We start from the raw sequence: 9,730 nt of genomic DNA, 5'->3' as shown, positions 1-9,730 counted from the left end.
ACCGGCATGTCCTTTGGGGTCCATGCGAAGATATCCCGATTCTCACGGAGGAAGTCGACGAGCTCGCCTTCCTATTTGCTGTCGAGGCGGGTGCCCACGACAACGTACTTGCTGCAGCTGGGGTCTTCCGGGTTTAGCTTGACTTTCTTGGTCGTCTTGGAGGGCTTGAATGAGGCCTTGTCGGCCGGCTCCTCGGCCGGAACCGGCATGGTCGGGATCTCGTTGGCCAGGGCGATGATCCGGTCGAGCTGGCGCCGCTCCTCGGCTATGACCAGTGACTCAGCTAGTCTGGCGCCGTCTCGGGCGCACTTCAGGGACTTGCGGTAGTCGCTGGTGATGGTGATGAGACCCTTCGGACCCTGCAGCTTCATCCTCAGATAGGCGTAGTTGGGGACCTCCATGAACTTGGCGAGTGCGGGCGGGCCCAGTAGCGCGTGATACGCGCTGGACAGATCCACCACCTCGAACCAGAGCGGCTCGCATTGGAAGTGGTCGCTGGTGCCGAACAGGACGTCGAGCCAGATCTGGCCGATCGGGGAGCAGGAGATGCCGAGAACGATGCCGTGGAAGATCGTCCGGGTCGGCTCCAGGTCCTTGGCCTCGAGGCCGAGCTTGTTCATGGTGTCGCGGTAGAGGATGTTGATGATGCTGCCGCCATCGATGAGGAACCGGGAGAACTTGCACGTGCGCCGAGGCGCGACAATGGGGGGGTTGAGGACGAGGGCGTAGCCACCCGGGTTCGGCATGACGGTTGGGTGGTCTTCCCGGGTCCAGGTGACCGGGCGATCCGACCAATGCATGTACTCCGGCTTGGCCGGGACGAGGGTGTTCACCTCCTGCCGGAGCAGGCGTTCGCTGCGCTTGTCATTGCGAGGCTAGTGAAGACGACGTAGGTCGCATTTTGGTTGGGGTAGACGTCGTCTCGCATCGCTCAGCCCGCCGGGGGCGGAGGAGGGGGAGGTGGAGGCGGTGGGCCCCCGGAGCCGGAACCGGCGGGGCGGGATGTCGCCCCTCATGATGCGCTTGGTGATGGCGCACTGCCGAAGCGTCTGCGTGGACGGCCTCGCATCGCTGTGGTGCTTGCAGGCAGCGTCGAGCATCTCCTGAAAACTCATGGCGTGATGCCACGCCATTTTGCCGGTCTGCCGGCGTTTGGCGGCCGGCTCGGCCCCGGACGCCTGTTCGGCGGCCGCGACGACCGGTTATTAGCGCTGAGCCGGCTGGTCGGCCTTGCGCTTATTGTTCTGCTGGTTGTGCTGTTGCCGGCTGCTCTCACTGGCCGACTTGGGAGGGGGAACCGGCTTTGCCTTGCCGGCTTAGTCCAGCGCCACCTGGATCTTCATGGCGGATTCGGCGTTGGCGTACTTGTCCACCATCACCATGAGCGCGGCCATGGTGGCCGGCTCGGAGCGCAAGAGCTTGTGCTTGAGGAGGGTGCCGTCTCGGCACCTGCTGACGAAATACTGGATGGCCTGGACTTCGTGGACACCCTTGCAGCTGTTCCGGGGCTCGGTCCATCGTGCGAGGTACTCGCGGCCGGTCTCCGTCAGCCCCTGTACGCACATGGCGAGCTGGCTGGGGCGGCCGGGTCGCTTGTAGGTCCCGGTGAAGTTGCGTACGAAGGCCTACTCGAAGTCGACCCACGTGTTGATGCTGCCCGCCGGCAAGCTGTTCAACCACATGCGGGCCGAACCCTGGAGCATGAGCGGCGCGTAGCGCACGGCGAGACAGCGGTTGCCGCCCGCGATGCCGATGGCGATGGTGTAGTCGATGAGCCAGTCCTCCGGCTTGACGGTGCCATTGTACTTGAGGGTGTCGCAGGGGAGCGTGAACCCTTTGTGGAAGGGCTCATCCCGGATGCACGGGCCGAAGCACGCCGACCCGACGGTGTTGTTCTCTTCCAGCTCCAGGGAGAGGGCGAGTTGGTCGAGGCGGTGGCGAGCACAGGCCCAGCCGGCTGGCGACTGCATCGCGGGGGGCCGGGTCGGCTGGGTTGCAGGGGAGGATCACACCGGCGCCGGTCATCTGGGGCCGGTTCGTCGCCCAAGCCGCTAGTAGTCGTCGGGACGCGGTTGCGCCGGGTTCGGGTGCGGCCGGAGTTCGCTTCGTCGGGTAGCGAAGACACCTGTTCTGCTGGTCCTTGGGACCGTCGGTGCAGATCGAGCCGGACCCCGCCGGCTTGGCGAGTTGGTTGAGGCGGTCCTGCTGTGCATTGGCCGCGTCGAGGAGGTCGTTCACCCGCTTTAGGCGGTCCTTCAGCTCCTCGCCAGCGAGCTGATCCAGGCCGACCGTGGCCGCCTGGGCGGCGCACTTTTTCTTCACGGGAGTTTCATAGACGGGAGGGATTGCACCTGCAGATCGCGCCGCCCCGGGCCTGCACGTCGGCGACCCGGCTTGGCTCGGCTGCAGTAGGCGTGAAGCCATAGGCGGCGTTGCGCTCCAGCTGAGCGGAGTCCATGCGGCACTGTGTGGCAGCGAGCATCTCGGACAGGTCCATCAGGCACTGGCGGTCCTCCTCGAGCCGAGTTCGGGCCTCGGCGATGTTGGAGGCGTCGATGTTGGTGGCGATGGGGATGTGAAGGCTCTACATCGTGGCGCACAACGGGTTGGGCGAGCCGGCCCGATCCGTTGTGGCCCTGGCTTCGGCAGCCTTCCTCACCGCGCTGGACGAGGAAGAAGCGTCGGTGTCGATGACGAAGACCTCCACGCAGAGGTCCATTACCCCGGCGGGAGCGTCGCTGTCGAGGGAAATGGGGGAGTCGGAGATGTCAAGTACCTTGCTGGGGTACTCGTCGGCCGCGGGTGCATTGGAGATGCGGAGCGCGGCGAAGGAGGCGGCGAGCGCGTCAATGACGTCGTGCGCTAGCGTGACGGGCTCATCGAAGTCAGAGAGGGGCCCCGTCTGGAACATGGCTCTGGCCGGAACATTGAGCTGCCCCACGGTGGGCACCAACTGTCGCGGTGGGCGCACGGCAGATGCCAAGGGATGGCTAAAGAGAGGAGGAGGCTCGACGGCACCGGTGGGCTCCAGAGGCGAGGTCGGCATGAGCGAGCGCGGGACGCAAGACATACCCTAGTTCGGGGCTCTCCGGAGAGATAACACCCCTACTCCTGCCAAGTGTGGTTTATATGTAACAGTACAGAATCGCTCCTCGAGCTGTATGGAAGAAGGAGGAAGACAGGCCAAGGCTTAGGCTGCTCCCCCTCCTCGTGTGCGTGGCTAGTCTGGTGGTTCTCGTGCTTGAGTGCGTGTCTGTATGCATGAGGGCTCCTGGGGGGTTTTATAGGTCAACCACCCAGGGGTACAATGGTAATGTTACAAGGCCGTGGGTCGGGTTGTCATTGTCCGGGAAGCCGGCGCTGGGACCCGCTGGGTGTCAGGGCTCGCCGGGTTCTCCGGGCGCGGGCCTCGTGCGCGCCAGGGGGCATGCTACCTCTTGAGCACTGCGTTGGTTTTCCCTTGAAGAGGAAAGGGTGATGCAGTAAAGTAGCGTAAGTATTTCCCTCAGTTTTTGAGAACCAAGGTATCAATCCAGTAGGAGACCACGCTCAAGTCCCACGCACCTACACAAACAAATAAGAACCTTGCAACCAACATGATAAAGGGGTTGTCAATCCCTTCACGGCCACTTGCAAAAGTGAGATCTGATAGAGATGATAAGATAATATTTTTGGTATTTTTATGATAAAGACTAAAAGTATAGAAAGTAAAATAAATGGTAATAGAAACAGCTAGTTGACGGGAGATTAATATGATGGAAAATAGACCCGGGGGCCATAGGTTTCACTAGTGGCTTCTCTCAAGATAGCATAAGCATTACGGTGGGTAAACGAATTACTATCGAGAAATTGATAGAATTGAGCATAGTTATGAGAATATCTAGGTATGATCATGTATATAGGCATCACGTCCATGACAAGTAGACCGACTCCTGCCTGCATCTACTACTATTACTCCACACATCGACCGCTATCCAGCATGCATCTAGAGTATTAAGTTCATAAGAACGGAGTAACGCTTTAAGCAAGATGACATGATGTAGAGGGATAAACTCATGCAATATGATGCAAACCCCATCTTTTTATCCTCGATGGCAACAATACAATACGTGTTGTTTCCCCTACTGTCACTGGGATCGAGCACCGCAAGATTGAACCCAAAGCTAAGCACTTCTCCCATGGCAAGAAAGATCAATCAAGTAGGCCAAACCAAACTGATAATTCGAAGAGACTTGCAAAGATAACCAATCATACATAAAAGAATTCAGAGGAGATTCAAATATCGTTCATAGATAATCTTGATCATAAACCCACAATTCATCGGATCTCGACAAACACACCGCAAAAAGAAGAGTAACATCGAATAGATCTCCAAGAGAATCGAGGAGAACTTTGTATTGAGATCCAAAAAGAGAGAAGAAGCCATCTAGCTAATAACTATGGACCCGAAGGTCTGAGGTAAACTACTCACACATCAACGGAGAGGCTATGGTGTTGATGTAGAAGCCCTCCGTGATCGATGCCCCCTCCGGCGGAGCGCCGGAAAAGGCCCCAAGATGGGATCTCACGGGTACAGAAGATTGCGGGCGGTGGAAATAGGGTTTTGGCTCCGTCTCTGCTGGTTTGGGGGTACTTAGGTATATATAGGCGCGCCCCCTGCCTCGTGGCTTCCTCGTTGGTTGCTTGACGTCCACTCCAAGTCCTCTGGATCATGTTTGTTCTGAAAATCACGTTCCCGAAGGTTTCATTCCGTTTGGACTCCGTTTGATATCCTTTTCCTTCGAAACACTGAAATAGGCAAAAAAACAGCAATTTGGGCTGGGCCTCCGGTTAATAGGTTAGTCCGAAAAATAATATAAAAGTGTATAATAAATCCCATTAAACATCCAAAACAGAATATATAATAGCATGGAACAATAAAAAATTATAGATACGTTGGAGACGTATCAAGCATCCCCAAGCTTAATTCCTACTCGTCCTCGAGTAGGTAAATGATAAAAACAGAATTTTTGATGTGGAATGCTACTTAGCATAATTTTCAATGTAATTCTCTTATTTGTGGTATGAATATTCCGATCCGAAAGATTCAAGATAAAAGTTTAATATCGACATAAAAGTAATAATACTTCTAGCATACTAACTAAGCAATTATGTCTTCTCAAAATAACATGGCCAAAGAAAGTTCATCCCTACAAAATCATATAGTTAGGTCATGCACCATTTTCGTCACACAAGAATGCTCTCATCATGCACAACCCTGATGACAAGCCAAGCAATTGTTTCATACTTTAGTAATCTCAAACTTTTTTCAACTTTCACGCAATATATGAGCGTGAGCCATGGATATAGCACTATGGGTGGAATAGAATATGATGATGGGGGTCATGTGGAGAAGACAAAAAGGGAGAAAGTCTCACATTGACGCGGCTAATCATTGAGCTAAGGAGATGCCCATCAATTGATGTCAATGCAAGGAGTAGGGATTGCCATGCAACGAATGCACTAGAGCTATAAATGTATGAAATCTCAACAAAAGAATCTAAGTTGGTGTGCATCCAACTTGCTTGCTCACGAAGACCTAGGGCATTTGAGGAAGCCCATTGTTGGAATATACAAGCCAAGTTCTATAATGAAAAATTCCCACTAGTATATGAAAGTGACAAAACAAGAGACTCTCTATCATAAAGATCATGGTGCTACTTCGAAGCACAAGTGTGGAAAAAAGGATAGTAGCATTGCCCCTTTTTATTTTCTTCTCTTTTTTTGGGCCTTTTTTCGGCCTTTTTTTGGACAATGCTCTACGAATGATGATCATCACACTTCTATTTATTTACAACTCAATGATTACAACTCGATACTAGAACAAAGTATGACTCTATATGAATGCCTCCGGTGGTGTACCGGGAATGAATCAAGAGTGACATGCATGAAATAATATGCATGGTGGCTTTGCCACAAATACGATGTCAACTTCATGATCATGCAAGACAATATGACAATGATGAAGCGTGTCATAATAAATGGAACGGCGGAAAGTTGCATGGCAATATATCTCGGAATGGCTATGGAAATGCCATAATAGGTAGGTATGGTGGCTGTTTTGAGGAAGATATAAGGAGGTTTATGTGTGATAGAGCATATCGTATCACGGGGTTTGGATGCACCGGCGAAGTTTGCACCAACTCTCAAGGTGAGAAAGGGCAATGCACGGTACCGAAGAGGCTAGCAATGATGGAAGGGTGAGAGTGCGTATAATCCATGGACTCAACATTAGTCATAAAGAACTCACATACTTATTGCAAAAATCTACAAGTCATCAAAAACCAAGCACTACGCGCATGCTCCTAGGGGGATAGATTGGTAGGTAAGACCATCGCTCGTCCCCGACCGCCACTCATAAGGAGGACAATCAAAGAACACCTCATGTTTCAAATTTGTTACACAACGTTTACCATACGTGCATGCTACGGGACTTGCAAACTTCAACACAAGTATTTCTCAAATTCACAATTACTCAACTAGCACAACTTTAATATCACTACCTCCATATCTCAAAACAATCATCAAGCATCAAACTTCTCTTAGTATTCAACGCACTTATAAGAAAGTTTTTACTAATCTTGGATGCCTATCATATTAGGACTAATTTCACAATTTAAGCAAATTACCATGCTATTTTGCAGGACTCTCAAAATAATATAAGTGAAGCATGAGAGATCAATAGTTTCTATAAAACAAAAACCACCACCGTGCTCTAAAAGATATTAGTGAAGCACTAGAGCAAAAACTATATAGCTCAAAAGATATAAGTGAAGCACAAAGAGTATTCTAATAAATTCCGAATCATGTGTGTCTCTCTCAAAAGTGTATTCAGCGAGGATGGTTGTGGTAAACTAAAAAATCAAAGACTCAAATCATACAAGACGCTCCTAAGCAAAACACATATCATGTGGTGAATAAAAATATAGCTCCAAGTAAAGTTACCGATGGACGAAGACGAAAGAGGGGATGCCTTCCGGGGCATCCCCAAGCTTTGGCTTTTTGGTGTCCTTGGATTTACCTTGGGGTGCCTTGGGCATCCCAAAGCTTAGGCTCTTGCCACTCCTTGTTCCATAATCCATCAAATCTTAACCCAAAACTTGAAAACTTCCCAACACAAAACTCAACAGAAAATCTCATGACCTCCATTAGCGAAAGAAAAAAAACACCACTTCAAGGTACTGTATTGAACTCATTCTTTATTTATATTGGTGTTAAACCTACTGTATTCCAACTTCTCTATGGTTTATAAACTCTTTTACTAGCCATAGACTCATCAAAATAAGCAAACAACACACGAAAAACAGAATCTGTCAAAAACAGAACAGTCTGTAGTAATCTGTATCTAACGCAAACTTCTGGAACTCAGAAAAATCTACCAAAATAGGAATACCTATATAATTTTTTTATTGATCTACTGAAATTGGAATCAGTATTTATCACGTTCTGGTGATTTTTAACAATTGTTTTCATGAACAGAAAGTTTCTGGAATTTCCAGCAAGATCAAATAACTATTAACCAAGAAGATCCTATAGGTTTCACTTGGCGCAAACACTAATTAAAACATAAAAACACATCTAACCAGAGGCTAGATCAAATATTTATTGAATAACAGCAAGTAAAAATATTGGGTTGTCTCCCAACAAGCGCTTTTCTTTAAAGCCTTTTAGCTAGGCATAGATAATTTTAATGATGCTCACATGAAAGACAAGAATTGAAGCGCAAAGAGAGCATCATAAAACACGTGACAAACACATCTAAGTCTAACATACTTCCTATGCATAGGTATATTATAAGCAAACAAATTTGCAAGGCAAGCAAAAATTAGCATATGCAAGGAACAAGAAAGTGATGATAGCTATCTCAACATGAAGAGAGGTAATTTAGTAACATGAAAACTTCTACAACCATATTTCCCCCTCTCAAAATAATTACATGTAGGATCACAAGAAAATTCAACAATATAGCTATAACATAACATATTCTCAACACGATCCACATGCATGCAAAGTTGACACTCTTCCGAAATAGTGGGATTAACATTAACTAAAGTCATGACCTCTCCAAACCCACTTTTATCAAAAACTTCATAAGATTGAACAAAATCCAAATATGTGGGATCTAAAGTTGACACTCTTCCAAACCCACTTTCAATATTATTGCAAGCACTATTATGAATCTCATATTCATCATTGGGCTTAAATAAATTTTCAAGATCATAAGAAGAATCACCCCAATCATGATCATTGCAACAAGTAGTAGACATAGCAAAACTAGCATCCCCAAGCTTAGGGGTTTGCATATTATTAGCACAATTGACATCAAGAGAATTTATAGTAAGATCAGTGCAATCATGCTTTTTATTCAAAGATCTATCGTGAATCACTTTATAAAGCACTTCATCACAATTTTCAGATTCATAAATTTCAAGCAAAACCTCATAAAGATAATCTAGTGCACTCAAATCACTAGAAATTGGTTCATCATAATTGGATCCCTTAAAAAGATTAGCAAGGGGATGAGGATCCATAAACTTTTAGCAAGCGAAGATGCAAGCAAAAAGAAGGCACATGGTAACACAAGATCGAACGGAAGGAGGGCGAATAAAACGGCAAAGGTGAAGTGGGGTAGAGGAAAACAAGAGGCAAATGGCAAATAATGTAATGCGAGGGATAAGATTTTGTGATGGGTACTTGGTATGTCTTGACTTGTGCGTAGACTCCCCGGCAACGGCGCCAGAAATCCTTCTTGCTACCTCTTGAGCACTGCGTTGGTTTTCCCTTGAAGAGGAAAGGGTGATGCGGTAAAGTAGTGTAAGTATTTCCCTCAGTTTTTGAGAACCAAGGTATCAATCCAGTAGGAGACCATGCTCAAGTCCCACGCACCTACACAAACAAATAAGAACCTTGCAACCAACGCGATAAAGGGGTTGTCAATCCCTTCACGGCCACTTGCAAAAGTGAGATCTGATAGAGATGATAAGATAATATTTTTGGTATTTTTATGATAAAGACTAAAAGTAAAGAAAGTAAAATAAATGGTAATAGAAATAGCTAGTTGACGGGAGATTAATATGATGGAAAGAGACCCCGGGGCCATAGGTTTCACTAGTGGCTTCTCTCAAGATAGCATAAGCATTACGGTGGGTAAACGAATTACTGTCGAGCAGTTGATAGAATGTAGCATAGTTATGAGAATATCTAGGTATGATCATGTATATAGGCATCACGTCCGTGACAAGTAGACCGACTCCTACTTGCATCTACTACTATTACTCCACACATCGACTGCTATCTAGCATGCATCTAGAGTATTAAGTTCATAAGAATGGAGTAACGCTTTAAGAAAGATGACATGATGTAGAGGGATAAACTCATGCAATATGATGTGAACCCCATCTTTTTATCCTCGATGGCAACAATACAATACGTGTCGTTTCCCCTACTGTCAATGGGATCGAGCACCGCAAGATTGAACCCAAAGCTAAGCACTTCTCCCATTGCAAGAAAGATCAATCTAGTAGGCCAAACCAAGCTGATAATTCAAAGAGACTTGCAAAGATAACCAATCATACATAAAAGAATTTAGAGGAGATTCAAATATTGTTCATAGATAATCTTGATCATAAACCCACAATTCATCGGATCTCGACAAACACACCGCAAAAAGAAGAGTTACATTGAATAGATC

The sequence above is a fragment of the Aegilops tauschii genome, chromosome 2 (genome assembly GCF_002575655.3).
Source record: "Aegilops tauschii subsp. strangulata cultivar AL8/78 chromosome 2, Aet v6.0, whole genome shotgun sequence".
NCBI classification, from domain to species: domain Eukaryota; kingdom Viridiplantae; phylum Streptophyta; class Magnoliopsida; order Poales; family Poaceae; genus Aegilops; species Aegilops tauschii.
Note: the sequence above shows the minus strand (reverse complement) of the source record.